General features: G+C 50.0%; 1 protein-coding gene across 7 annotated transcripts in view; it reads right to left on the reverse strand.

The window, feature by feature from the left end:
* Positions 1 to 14,781, reverse strand: part of GSE1 (Gse1 coiled-coil protein) — a 1,027,427-nt gene that overhangs the window by 216,883 nt on the left and 795,763 nt on the right. The window lies entirely within an intron of this gene.

Raw genomic sequence — 14,781 nt, forward strand, 5'->3', positions numbered from 1 at the left:
GCAGCGCTGACAACTTACTTCCCCTTATCTAGTTGGACCAACCAGCGCAGCTTCTTGCAGCGTTGAGGGGTGGTCCCAGCACTCTGTTTGGGGGCGCCTTGCTCCCCCTTCCAACACAAGGCTCCTGCCGAAATGTAAGATGCCCCATGTGTATCCTACGTCTGCACAGTTGGTGTGCCCATCCTTACACAATAATATGGCCTGGTACTTGCCTAAAGTCCCCCTCCTCTGCAACATGAACCCTTGGGTGGGCACTCTCCTGGCTCCCATGGGGCTCCCCCACCCCTTTTACCCCCAAGGCAAACAGTTCAAGCACAACACTGCTTTGGATTAGGGGTCGGAAAACCCGGCTGTATTTTATTGCATAAAATAAACAAACATTAAAATGTATTATTATTTACATTATGCACACAATACACAGAAAGTCCAATACATTGATAGGCACAAGCTGTCAATTGGCTATCCTTAACATGTTTCTAATACATATCGGTTCCTATCATAAGCTAAGCAATGAAGATCTTCTCTTTCTGCGTATCCCTGTTAGAGCCTACGGCAAGGTCAAGGACTGGCGGCCCTAGGTCAAGGTCAAGATCAAGCTAGGTCCTAACCTCCACCCGGAGTGACCTTGCACAGGGGGTCCAGCTTACCGGATGGATCCCTCCACCGGCCCCCCCTAGCCCTTAAAGATTCAACGGATCCCTGAGATTATTACTAGCTTCCTGTCACTCCACCGCTACCAAAAAGGGGACTGGGAGGGTGGGGAATTGTTGTGCAGATTACAGAGCGCTGCCCTAGCTTCGGTGCCGCTGTCATGATGGTCAAGTCGAAAAGGCCAAGACCAAGTCAATGCGGGCTTAAATAGCCCGTTCTATGACACCGGGACTGGAAGTGAATAGCTGCTCGCGTAGTCCCCTTCCTACTTCCTGTCTCCTAACTCGCACTGGCGAGACGAGACAGGAAGTCAGACCAATGGACCCATGACCTCCCCCGCTAGCTCCCTGGCTAGAGAATCACGAAAGCACAGGTCCAAGGGGCTCCAGGTGCTAATGCAGCGCACCCTGAAGGGATGTGCTCTATATAGTTACACCTCAGAGAATCACAATGCCCCAAACTTTCATATCTGGGAATGATCCAGAGGCGTAACAATAGACCGCACTGCCCACGCAGTTGGGGGGGGCGTAGCTCCAGGCGGCCCTTTCCGGCACTGTGCATGACGGGCCTGCGAGCTCCCGACTGGGTCTGGGGAGGGGGGCTTCCATGTACTTTGAAGGAGGGGGGGGGCTCAAGTTTAGTTATGCCACTGGATTGAATGCAGTCCTTAGGTACAACTTGAGTGGGGAGTATGTGTAAGGGGGAAGGAGGCGCCGTAATGATCTAGGTGTCGAATCAGACAGAGAAAGGGCGAGGGGAGGGATACAGAGGAGAAGGTGTAGGGGAGAGGGTGTCATTGGAAGGATACAGTGGTCGAGCTCAAATGCAGGGGCACAGAATTTGAAGCTAGGGCAAGTAATCCATGAGAGCCGAGGAGAGGACAGATGTTTGGGGAAAGGAGTAGGAACACAAGGAGAGCAGTTGGAGGTTAACAGTGGAAGGCTACAAGGGAAGGAGCAGTGAATGAGATGCAGGCGAAGGTTAGTGCAGAGTAGTGTGAGGGTGGGGGCGCTGGGGGGGGGGATTCTCAGTGGTGCATGTGAGGGGATTGAGATCAGGAGGCGGCAATAGAGGTGATGCGGTGGAGATGGTCGCGTTAGTGATGCAGGAGAAGGGACCAGGGAGGGGGGCAATGCATGGGCGATAGAACAGACAGCAGTAGCTTGGTCACGGTGGTGCATGAATATCAAGGCTGTTGGCTCATTGCGCTCTTCCCTGGTCTCTAAAGGCAGCCTCGCTGGGCTGGCAAGTAAAGAGGTGCCCTCACCCAGCACAAACCTTCTCTGCCACCCCCTTGTTCGTCGTAGGCATTACACCCCTCCGCCTCACCACCTTCCCTCGTCTCATCCCAATTTCCTCTGATAATGACAGCTGAGGCTTCATCCCGGATGGTAATAAAGGCAATTCAGAGGCAGCTGCTGGTACCAGGAGGGAGGCACGGCAGCCAGGACTGCCAATGGAGCAGGACGTCCTCATCTACTGAAGGGGTGGAGGGGGCTCTCTGCCCTCTTATGAGCAGGCAGCGCTCCCTCATTATGAGACTGACGGGCTGCAGAATACCAAGGCTGCCTGCCTAGTCTTTATTCCGCCTCACGCCTCTCCCATTCATCACCCTACGCTTCCCGTGTCTTCATCTCACTCATGCAGATTCTTTTCCATCAAGGTTTCTCCCTTTCTCATCCTTTTCCCATCTTTGTTGCCCCCTCTCTCTCTTGTTCTGGGTCAAAGTCTGAGGTTAAAAAATAAATCCAGGGCCCCAAGTAGAAGTGCTGGTACCCACCATGAGCAACCACCAGCACAAATTAAACACAGTCAGGAACCAGATCTTGACAAGCGCCAGAAACAATGAGTATCAAGAGGTCGTAGAGTCACGACCAAGGCTCCCAGACAGCATACTCCCTAAAATGGAAACTAGCACCCTTCCAATGGGGTCTTGATTGTGGTAGAACAACCACATACATTTGGCCTCTGTAGCAGTTTCTGGCACCGGCAATGCACTGACATCCATGTGTTATGTGCACCTGGCCCAACTTGGTGCTACCAAGTTCTTTCTGTTCCACCTTACCAGGAGTAGAAGGAATTATATGGTGGAATCCCTTTGTACCTTCTTCCACCCACTTAACCACATCCCGGAGCTGGACGAGGCAACCACCTTCCTAAATGTCATCACAGACACAGTTTACAGTCCTGGAGTTTCATGTAACAAAGCAATCTACTCTGGGTGATGCAGTTTTGCTGTCTCTGGAAATAATTACTAGCACACCAACCAGCAGGAACTCATTACTAGCACACCAACTAGCAGGAACCAATTACTAGCACACCAACCAGCAATGATTTGTAGATGAAAAAGCAAGAACTGAAAACACGGTGTTCTTGATGTCATGGAGTGAGATGGGGACCCTGGGCCAGAATGTTAATGTTCTTACGTAAAAGGTCTATACCTATACCACTACCACACACTACCACACACTACCACACACTACCACACACTACCACACACTACCACACACTACCACACACACACACACACACACACACACACACACACACACACACACACACACCTGGTTCTCAATAAGAAAGAGAAACAGATATAAGAAATTAGGGAAATTAACTAGGACAAGATATTCCTTTTAAAGGACAATTTCCCTCACCCACCACTTAAACATCATGAACCTCCTCGCACCGTGATACCTAGTCCTGGTGCGGACTCCAAACCTTTCACTGAGAAAGAGGAGCGCAACGGATGTTTTCAGAGGAATGGTAGGTACCCTACAATGAGCTAAAGGGTAGCGAGGTAAGCAGAGCGTGCAAAAAGTGATTTGATGGTTAAAACTGGCTCCATGGTACGCGTACACCTTTATTCGTGTGCCCCTGGATCAGGATTAAAACAAAGGAAACTGCAGAAGTAAATTAAACCCGCTTTGGTGTGTCACCGAAGGAGGTCAACATGTTTCTGCCATTATACCCTCAGGTGAGGTGTTACGGCATTCATCAGGACCTAAAGTATATGTGCTTCTGCTCCAAAAGATGTGATCAAAAGTCATAATATAATACAATATAAAATCGTACAGTGACCCAATGCCAAATTCAAGGGGGATCCACTATTGGTCAACCAAAATTGTCGGGTGTGATACCTCAACTCGGGGGGCCCTGTTGTGGCTCAGAACTCTCTATCCTGCACGGAGGCCCGAGTCCAGTTGCTTCCAATGCCAGGTTCGAGGACCAATGAATGCGTGATATAGTGGTAAAATTGGGAAGTCAACATCTGCTGGTCTTTAAATTTCCCTTGGCCCTCCTTTGTTGTGTCTTACTTATGTAAAAGGTCACCATTAACACTTGGATCCAGGTGAGATGAAAGGACGGCAGCCAGAGGTCCCCCGAGCAATCCCTGGGCCTTTGGGTGAAATTGTTACACAAGTCAGCAGGATTACCACGGACCTTTCCACCTGGTCCCCGTATTTATAGCCACCAGGTAGGTGAAAGCTGTTGATGGTTTTCCCCAAGTCCTGATTTTCTTTCTACGTTCAACGATTGGCCCATTCAGGGCCCTTTTCAACTGTTTCACGACAAACTGTCTGTAAAGTTTAATCTGTGTCCAGTTATTTACCATCACTAAATTCTTGTGTCCGAGTGATGCTTTGGGCAGTACATGGGTGGGGTGATAACCTTACATGCGGTCCTCCCCACACCCACTAGGGCTGTAGTGGCGCAAGTGTTGCAGAAGTATGTGACTGCACCCCAAGACGGTCGCCACCGTTGCTCCTGGACTGACTGGCCTGGCAGTTTGAACCCTTCCTGAACGGCTGTAGGCAAGGGAGCCGCCTGCAGGTTGGTCGTGAGACAACCCATCATGGAGGCTGCGTGGCTTTCTTCCAACTAATGCCAAGGCGCCCCCAAATCGGTGGAGCTGCGCCTATGGTGGTTGAGCCGGACACCAGCCTGTAGCGGTTGGGGGCAGCGGCGTGGGACGCTGCCTCCACCAGCCAGTATTGAGGTCAGTGATTTGAACTCGGGCATCCGGTGACCAGGCATGGGATAAGTGGGACAGCGGTCTCACAGCGCCTTCAGGTGGTGCTTGCAGCAAGCCGGCTACAGGGTGTGGGAGTGCTCGCTGCCAAGATGCCCATACTGCCAAACCCCGTATGAGCGCCGCATGGGTGAGCAGACTGGCCCCCTGCACAAGCTTACTCTGGGGAGGGATGGGAAGGGCCCCTCCTTGTTAGGGAGGGGCCCTCTCATGATGACCAGTCATGACCTCGCTTGTTGGCCCAATAGTGGATCCGCAGGGACAAGGCTAGATATGCCTAGGAATTGCCTTCCATCAAAAATTGTAAAAAATACTCTGTTGATTTATGGTGTTTCTGCATATACATTTTGTAAAGTGATGTTGAGTGCAATTTTTAATGTGAGTTGTTTTGTTATAATAATAAATACGACCGGGATTTACGGCCTCCAACCCAAAGGTTTTAACGTTTGGTGTGCGCCGTCTTTAGCAACGGGGAACGGGGAACGCTGGAGGTACAGGTGGGAGGATTCATGGTCAATTCATGGGAAAGGCTGGGTCTCGGTGGTACCAGACCAAATGCTGCCAACATTTTTTCTGCCAGGGCTGATTTTGGTGGTCAGGCTGGCCCTTCCCGCTGCATCAGACTACCAGCTTCAAGACTCAGAGATGGCATTTCTTGAGCTACAAAGAAGCGGCTGCCACAAGGCAAAGGCGGAGGCTGCCACGGTAATCTCCTAACAAACCCCCCCTGTCCAGGCCCAGACAGGGCCATTTGACGGTTTCTGCATGTGATTTGTGTGATGGCCGGACTGGCCTTTCGGTCACTCTGCCATGTTCCCTGCAGGCTGAAGGCAGGAGGGTTGCTGTGACCCAACTATGACCCCACTCTGGTCGCAACCCACTGCAGCATGGCGCTGGTTTGAACACTGTACCAGGGCGGACTTTATTTTTCCAAGACGCCCTGATAACATAACAGACCAGGGAGTGCGGGGTGTTTATAATTCTCGCCCCCACACCTTGTCTAAGCACCAGGAGCTGCTACAAGCGTCGGCTCCTCTCGTGGCAGATATAGCGATTCCTCCTTCCTACCCTCGCATGGGCCTGCTGCACACGGAGACCACCGGCCTGCTGCACACGGAGACTACCGGCCTGCTGCATACAGAGGCCCCCCAGGCCTGCTGCATACAGAGGCCCCCCAGGCCTGCTGCATACAGAGGCCCCCATGGTCTGCTGCACACAGAGACCACCGGCCTGCTGCATACAGAGGCCCCCCAGGCCTGCTGCATACAGAGGCCCCCATGGTCTGCTGCACACGGAGACCACCGGCCTGCTGCATACAGAGGCCCCCAGGTCTGCTGCATACAGAGGCCCCCCAGGCCTGCTGCATACAGATGCCCCCATGGTCTCCTGCACACGGAGACCACCGGCCTGCTCCATACATAGGCTCCCCCGGCCTGCTGCATACAGAGGCCCCCCCCGGCCTGCTGCATACAGAGTCCCCCCCGGCCTGCTACATACAGAGGCACCCCCCCCCGGCCTGCTGCATACAGAGGCACCCCCCCCCCGGCCTGCTGCATACAGAGCCCCCCCCCCGCCAGCTGCATACAGAGGCCACCCCCGCCAGCTGCATACAGAGGCCCCCCACCAAGCCTGCTGCAGTAAGAGGGTACCTTTTGCGTAGGAACAAACCCCCTCATTGGTGCGTTTACAGCTCATTTTGAGGAGTTGAACAAGGTGACGGGCTTTACTCCGTTAGCCAGACCTCCAGGTGCAGTGAATAGAGAGATGGAGGATAGGACGGCAGCGGGACCCTCTAAGAGATGTACTCCTGTCACCCATGTCCCTCAGAGGTACTGCACTGCCTCAGTCCCTTGGAGTGATGCAGTGTCCTACTACTACCCCAGCCCCTCAGAGTAACGCAATATCCTACTACTACCCCAGTCCCTCAGAGTGATGCAACATCCTACTACTACCCCAGCTCCTCAGAGTGACGCAATATCCTACTACTACCGCAGCTACTCACAGTGATGCAATATCCTACTACTACCCCAGCCCCTCAGATTAACGCAATATCCTACTACTACCCCAACCCGGCAGAGTGATGCAACATCCTACTACTACCCCAGCTCCTCAGAGTGATGCAATATCCTACTACTACCCCAAACCGGCAGAGTGATGCAACATCCTACTACTACCGCAGCTCCTCAGAGTGATGCAATATCCTACTACTACCCCAGCCCCTCAGAGTAACGCAATATCCTACTACTACCCCAACCCGGCAGAGTGATGCAACATCCTACTACTACCCCAGCTCCTCAGAGTGATGCAATATCCTACTACTACCCCAGTCCCTCAGAGTGACACAATATCCTACTACTACCGCAGCTCCTCAGAGTGATTAAATACCCTACTACTACCCCAGCTCCTCAGTGACGCAAAATCCTACTACTTCCCCAGCTCCTCAGAGTTATGCAATATCCTACTACTACCCCAGCCCCTCAGAGCGACGCAATATCCTACTTCTACCCCAGCCCCTCGGAGTGATGCAATATCCTGCTACTACCCCAGCCCCTCAGAGTGATGCAATATCCTACTATGCCACCAGCTCCTCAGAGTGATGCAACATCCTACTACTACCCCAGCCCCTCAGAGTGATGCAATATCCTACTATGCCACCAGCTCCTCAGAGTGATGCAACATCCTACTACTACCCCAGCTCCTCAGAGTGATGCAATACCCTACTTTTACCTCAGCATGATGCAATGGCCTACTACCCCAGCCCCTCAGAGTGATGCAATGTCCTACTACTACCCCAGCCCCTCAGAGTAACGCAATATCCTACTACTACCCCAACCCGGCAGAGTGATGTAACATCCTACTACTACCCCAGCTCCTCAGAGTGATGCAATATCCTACTACTACCCCAAACCGGCAGAGTGATGCTACATCCTACTACTACCGCAGCTCCTCAGAGTGATGCAATATCCTGCTACTACCCCAGCTCCTCAGAGTGATGCAATATCCTACTACTACCCCAGCCCCTCAGAGTAACGCAATATCCTACTACTACCCCAACCCGGCAGAGTGATGCAACATCCTACTACTACCCCAGCTCCTCAGAGTGATGCAATATCCTACTACTACCCCAGCCCCTCAGAGTAACGCAATATCCTACTACTACCCCAACCCGGCAGAGTGATGCAACATCCTACTACTACCCCAGCTCCTCAGAGTGATGCAATATCCTACTACTACCCCAGTCCCTCAGAGTGACACAATATCCTACTACTACCGCAGCTCCTCAGAGTGATTAAATACCCTACTACTACCCCAGCTCCTCAGTGACGCAAAATCCTACTACTTCCCCAGCTCCTCAGAGTTATGCAATATCCTACTACTACCCCAGCCCCTCAGAGTGACGCAATATCCTACTTCTACCCCAGCCCCTCGGAGTGATGCAATATCCTGCTACTACCCCAACCCGGGAGAGTGATTAAATATCCTACTACTACCCCAGCCCCTCAGAGTGATGCAATATCCTACTATGCCAACAGCTCCTCAGAGTGATGCAACATCCTACTACTACCCCAGCTCCTCAGAGTGATGCAATACCCTACTTTTACCTCAGCATGATGCAATGGCCTACTACCCCAGCCCCTCAGAGTGATGCAGTGCCCTAATACTTCCTTTGTCCCTCATAGTCATCTGATAGCAGCATACTAGTCCAGCTCTCTCAGGGTGATGTACTATTATCTTACTGCCTCAGACTGAAGTCAGATCTTCCCGCTCACTCAGTCACTCGGAGTGATTGCATGGCTCCCTAGTACCACAGTGATGTATTATCACTCTCTTACCCCCGCCATGCAATGGTGCAATATCTGTCACTGGTTAAGGTGGCAATATATACCAGAGGCCCTCACCAGTGACATATGGTGCTCCTATCACCCCAGTGATGTACTACTGCCTCGCTACCTACGACTTTGCAAGGTGTTGAAGTACTTCCCACTGGATAAGGCAGTGGTGAATAACACAAACCCCCTGAGGGATATACTGCTCCGTCTGAGCGATGAACAAGTGCACATATGCGAGTGGACGCTTCCATTAAGTGCTGCGGGTGACCGGATGGGTGGTGTGGGCAGCTGGTTTCCCACAAAGCGCAGAGCAGGTAATTGTTCTGGAAAGGAGACACGTTTATTCCTACACCAATGAAACGAAGTTTATTCCCACTTCACTATTCCCATTAGTGAAATGACATAGATTTCAGATGTTGGTCATGCCTTTGTCAAGCTGTCCAACCAGTAACCATGAGCAATGTGCAGTTGCAAAAAGTTTCAATGGCATGAAAAATTCCAGCCTTTTTTTTTGTAAGTCTTCTATTGTGAAAAAATGTTTGACCGCGAAGAAATGATTTTACTCCATGCACCATAGATATTTATGCAAATTTCAATACAATATTTGTCATTACACCATTGCACTTAATTAAAATATTTGCAAAATTCACAATGCATCTAATAGGCCCAATGTATATAGATTTATGTACGCAGGTTCAGCGATACTTCGTACCTGTAATGTTGTTTGTAAATCTGCTCTTATAAAATGTTTCTACAAGGCTGTGTCTGTACACTCATGTGTCCCAGGTTTCTAGTTTTAAGATATTTAAATGATAACTAGTGGGTCATTTCAGATTACTTTTAAAAATAAATAATTTCCTTCTTTAATTGTCAGTAGCAGCAAAACAGATTGTTTGTTGTGTCATTGAAACTGCACTAATTGACACTAGATAGAATAGTTAGGATTTGGCGATTGTGCATCGTAAATATTGTCAAGCTGAAGTCAAGTGGTGAGCACAACCTACCATGACAACACATCGGAGAGTTACACACTGAACTGACAATGCCGCGAGGAAACATGCATCGTAAATATTGTCAAGCTGAAGTCAAGTGGTGAGCACAACCTACCATGACAACACATCGGAGAGTTACACACTGAACTGACAATGCCGCGAGGAAACATGCTGAAAGTCAGACAGTTAACATAGTGTTGCATGAAAGTTATACACTGACCACACAACCCACAAGTCACACCATGAACACAGAGCACCACCACACATCCGAATGTTACACACAGACCCAACAGCCCCAAGACACAAGCTGAATGTCATACCATGAGCAGAAAGAAAGTACAACCAGGGCACATGCTGAAAGTCATGCTGCGACACATACTGAAAGTCATACAACGACTCACCAGTACCATCACAACACATGCGGATAGTCATGCAGTGAACCCACATTACCACCATGACACATTTCAAAAGTCACGAAGTGACCTGGCAACACCACAACACATGCTGCAGGTCAGACTGTGAACTAACCATGCTGCGACACATACTGAAAGTCCTACAACGACTCACCAGTACCATCACAACACATGCGGATAGTCATGCAGAGAACACACAATACCACCAGGACACATTTCAAAAGTCACGAAGTGACCTAGCAACGCCACAACACATGCTGGAAGTCACACTGTGAACTAACCATGCTGCGACACATACTGAAAGTCACACCAGTACCATCACAACACATGCTGATAGTCATACAGAGAACACACAATACCACCAGGACACATTTCAAAAGTCAGAAAGTGACCTGGCAGCACCACAACACATGCTGGAAGTCACACTTTGAGCAAAGAGTACTAAAATGACATTGACAGCACAATGATGACAGATGCTGAAAGTCCCACAGTGACCTAACAGTGCTACAATAACAGATGACAAAAGACACAGAGCCCTCCCAGTACCATGACAACGCGAGCTGCAGGTCTAACGGCGTCACTACGAGACACACTGCAAGTCATAGTGGCCAGATAATACAAGGGTGACACGTGCTGAAAGTTCACTGAAAATCCACAACAGCATATACTGAAAGTCAAACAATGAGTTCAAAGTCTCAACATGAGAATACTGAAAGGTCGACACTGCTAGACAATACCGCAACTCATGCTAGAAGTCACACAGAGGCCTACCCGTGCCACGACCAGCCATGCAGAAAGTAATGGGGACCACACAATCCCAAAATAACGCATTTTGTAGGCCAAGAAGGTCTTAGGTGAGGTGCAAGAACACAAAGAAGCTTGGTACAAGAATAAAAACAGAGCAAATCAGCTCTGAAACAGTGGCCCAGAAGAACCCAAAGCCACCAGGTGCAAGAAAGGAGAAGTTAAACAAAAAACATTAAATGGTTCATGTTGGCCACTTTCAGAAAGCGACTTTTACCCGACAGTCCCTAGGAAATGCAGCCATTATAACCTGGTTGAGGAAGGGGAAGAGGGTAGGGGAGTACTTGGCTGTGATAAGCTGATTTTAAATTGTCTAACGAAAGCAAGCCAGTGTCTGCTCCACGAGCAAGCAGCACAATCACTCATCTGAGCTCATGGCAACTGGTGAACCTTAAGCAGTCACACGTCAGTGGGTATATAGGCCTAAATATTGACTGCTAAAACGATGGAGCCCCAATGCTAAAAGGGCACAGCCCATAAGTATCTCAATCCGATTGCTTTCTCCGCAGGGAGCCGGTGTACACCCTGATCAGCGTGATATGGACTGCCGGGCAGCTCCTGTGGCTTCTCTAGGATTAATCTGATATGCCAGATGCCCCGTCAGGATAATCGAATCTAGACCTGATCAGTGCATGGTGGCCTGGAGCATCTGCGCCTGTTCCATATGAGCATCCGCAGAGTTCGGGTGGAAATAACCACTTTGACGGTGGAGGTGGCTGCGAAGCCAGACAAATTGCAGCTAAACTCCGCACCACTGCAGCTGGTGTGTACGTGGAGTCCTTGTGAGCCGCACCAGCAAGTTTGATGTTCAGGGAGATGGGCTGCTGCAACAAAGTGTTCCATATTTCATGGGTTCAGTCTGGGATACTTCTAGGTTATCTCTTTGTCCAAGGCCAACAAATTCTGGCCAAAAGTTGGGCCCTTCCCTACGAAAATGTGAGTGCAATTGGACACAGATTGTATAATATCCACTGTATACCCGAGTTTAGGATGGCAAGAGCTTTATAGTACATTGATTTTTCTTTTATGCCGTTGTCTATATATATTTTGAAGACTTTTGCCTAATAAATTTCTTTGAGTGGCTGAGCGCAATTTTCATGATCCATGCAAGACCTACCACATTCTCCGTTCAGTCTGGCTAGCTGTTTCTAAGTTTTAAGCAAAGTAGGTGTAAAGCAGAACCTTGAGGGTCCCTGCTGTGTACATATGCCACTACTGACAGGAAAGACGGGAGTAAGAGACAGTGGGAGTTGACGGTACACAAGACCTGGTCTGCTTTAGGACTGGCATCCAAGTACCGCCTCTTCCTACCCGAGGAGAAGTCTACTGTAGTCATTGACACGCCAGTGACCCCGCTCTCTCTCTCTCTCTCTACATCAGGATTCTTACCTTACCCAAGATGCTCTCCAGAAAACCCCTCCCTATGCACTCCATCCTCCCTGGTATGGAGGTGTAAGAAGAGATGCTTATTTTGAATTGAAGGCGGACCCTGGTTCTTCACATCCGCTTCCCTGAGCGTGGACGGACGAGGAGGCCGGAACCAGGGCGGTAATAATCAGCCTCTGTGGGACCCGGGGAGGTGTTTATTGACAGCAGTGTGACCACAGACCCTTCCAGGTATAAAGGAATGGTTTCTGGTGCCAAGGTTAACAGCTCAAAGGTAGAATTGGTTTCACTTGTGATGCATGTGCCAGGACATTTGTTTTATTAGCAAAAGAAAGTTATAGCTATATTTATATAATATACATCTTGCGTGTGCAGACTTTTCTTTGCCACATCTTGTGCTGTTAAATACCTTGGTTGCTGAGTTCCAAAGCTACCGAGGCTTAATTCCACTGCATGCCTCTTACTCCTACTACCCCACACTCCCTCTTGGTTTAAATCACTTTTGCTGGTTATTTTTCATCCCAACTTTCTTCCTTTGTCACTTTGTTTTCTATCCCTTCCCCCACCTTTTATTGCTTTTAGGCTTTTCCATGTCACACTCATTGTTACAGTCTGATGGTGAAAAAGAAGGCCCTGTCCCCTAAAATCACGGCGGTTGCCCACCACCTGCAACCCCAGGCACAAGTTAAGCACTGTCCCAACATTTGTTTGTGTCATCTTCTGATGACCTTTGAAAGTTTGTTGTACATTGTTGGCCTATTTCTAGGGCACACATCTTGACATTGGTGTGGCTCACATCTCCTAAAGGTGTAGGAAGGAGAAAGTTTACAAGCATTTGCTTTTGTTGTTGATAACTGAAGTTTGCTGAGTGTTGCCGGAGGGATATACACTAAGATCATGTGCTAACTGGGTTATTTAGCTTATACTGAGCCTAGCAAGATTGTGTGTGGGTGTATTAGCTGAAGCTAAAGGGGGCAGGGAGAGGCAGGCCTGATATCCATTTCCTGGCCGGTGCTGGGTGGATGGTGGAAGCGTGGGTTAGCTGTCTCCTGTTGCATGAAGGTGTGGTTGTTACTTTCGGTCTGGGAATGTTGACACCTTTTGGTCCCGTTTACAAACGCTTAGGCGGCCCAGCGCCTACTGCCAGGAAGTAAACCGGAAGTTCCATTCACAGTGTGACCCGCACTCACCAGGAAGTACCTTGAGCAGTGAGACACGTCCACCTGTGCTGCGCATCTATCCTGAAAAGACACGGGAGTAAGTGTCCTTTAATGTCTAACTTCCCCCTTGTGCCCATCCTAGAAGTGATCTTTACTGGGCGACACCCTCGCGTGCACACCTACCTAGGGTTATCTATATGGCGACTAGTTGCGTCTAAGATTCCAGTAATGGGTTTCACTTAGTCAATGAGGCACTCTGGGAGTTGTAGTTTTGGTTCCGCTCCCACTGCTGCGACTCACCTGCGCACGCTTAGCTCACTCTAATTGGTCGAGGAAAGAGCTTGAAAAGTGTGACTGGGCCGGGTCAGCGCAGACACAGAAGTGGTTGGTATGTGACCCGCCCTAACCTGCCCCCCACCTGCAGTCACCTTTCAGGTATGGCCTCTCCTGCAACCCTCGTTTAGTGACCCGCACCAGGTCGGGTCGTGTCACGGTTGTGGTGAGGGGGTGCTTGGTGTGCCTAGCTGCCAGTACACCCCGGTGCACTGAACTCCATAAGCGAAGTAATGCGCGATATAAAGTCGCGAGTTACCAATCGGTGCACTGGATATTATTACATTAACTACTACTAACACCTGTTGTTTAAAGCGCTTAAAAATTAGAAGGGCAGCATCAAGCGCTATAGACAATAGTTATCATTAGAGTGGCCATAGGTCAGTCAGACGTGCAGCTTTCGGAATTTGTCACCAACGCGTCACTGCTCCTTGGAATAAACTACCCATCATGCTCTTTGGTACAGACCGTAGCACTCACTAGTCTCTCGTATTGTGTTGCTGTTTTATATAGCGCAAACTCGACACGAAGGTATCGGAGCGCTTTACGTGAGCACCAATTACATTACAGAAGGGCGCATTCGTTTTTTAGGTACGAGGAGATCAAGGGATTTGCTCAGAATCACAGGATGGTGAGCCAACGCAGAGACTCGAACCCGGTTCCCCAGCTTCAAAGTCGGCAGCTCTGGTCGTTATGCCACGTCCCCAGTAGAGCCTGCAGGCAGACTTCTCTCAGGACCTAACACTTGTGCGGTTGTCTTTCTGCAATGCTCTCTAGAAGACTGCTGGTAGCTCCCCCAGAACAGACTGCGCACACTGCTCCCCAGTACAGACTGCTCCCCAGTACAGACTCCTCGCACTGCCCCCCAGTACAGACTGCTCCCCAGTACAGACTCCTCGCACTATCCCCCAGTACAGACTGCCGACAGTCTTCCCCCGGCCACAGACTGCTCAGACAACTCCCCAGTGCAGACTGCTCACACTGCTCCCCTCTACAGATTGCTCCTCGGTAAAGACTGCTCACAAGCTTCCCCCGGCCACAGACTGCTCAGACTGCTCCCCGGTAGAGACTGCTCGCGCTGCACCCCATAAGTGACTGCATGAGTTTGTCTATACTACTCTCCAGTGCAGAGTGCTTGCCAGGTCTCCCCAAGTCAGACTGCTCACACTGCTCTCCAGAACA

This window comes from Triturus cristatus, chromosome 12 (genome assembly GCF_964204655.1).
Source record: "Triturus cristatus chromosome 12, aTriCri1.1, whole genome shotgun sequence".
Classification (NCBI taxonomy): domain Eukaryota; kingdom Metazoa; phylum Chordata; class Amphibia; order Caudata; family Salamandridae; genus Triturus; species Triturus cristatus.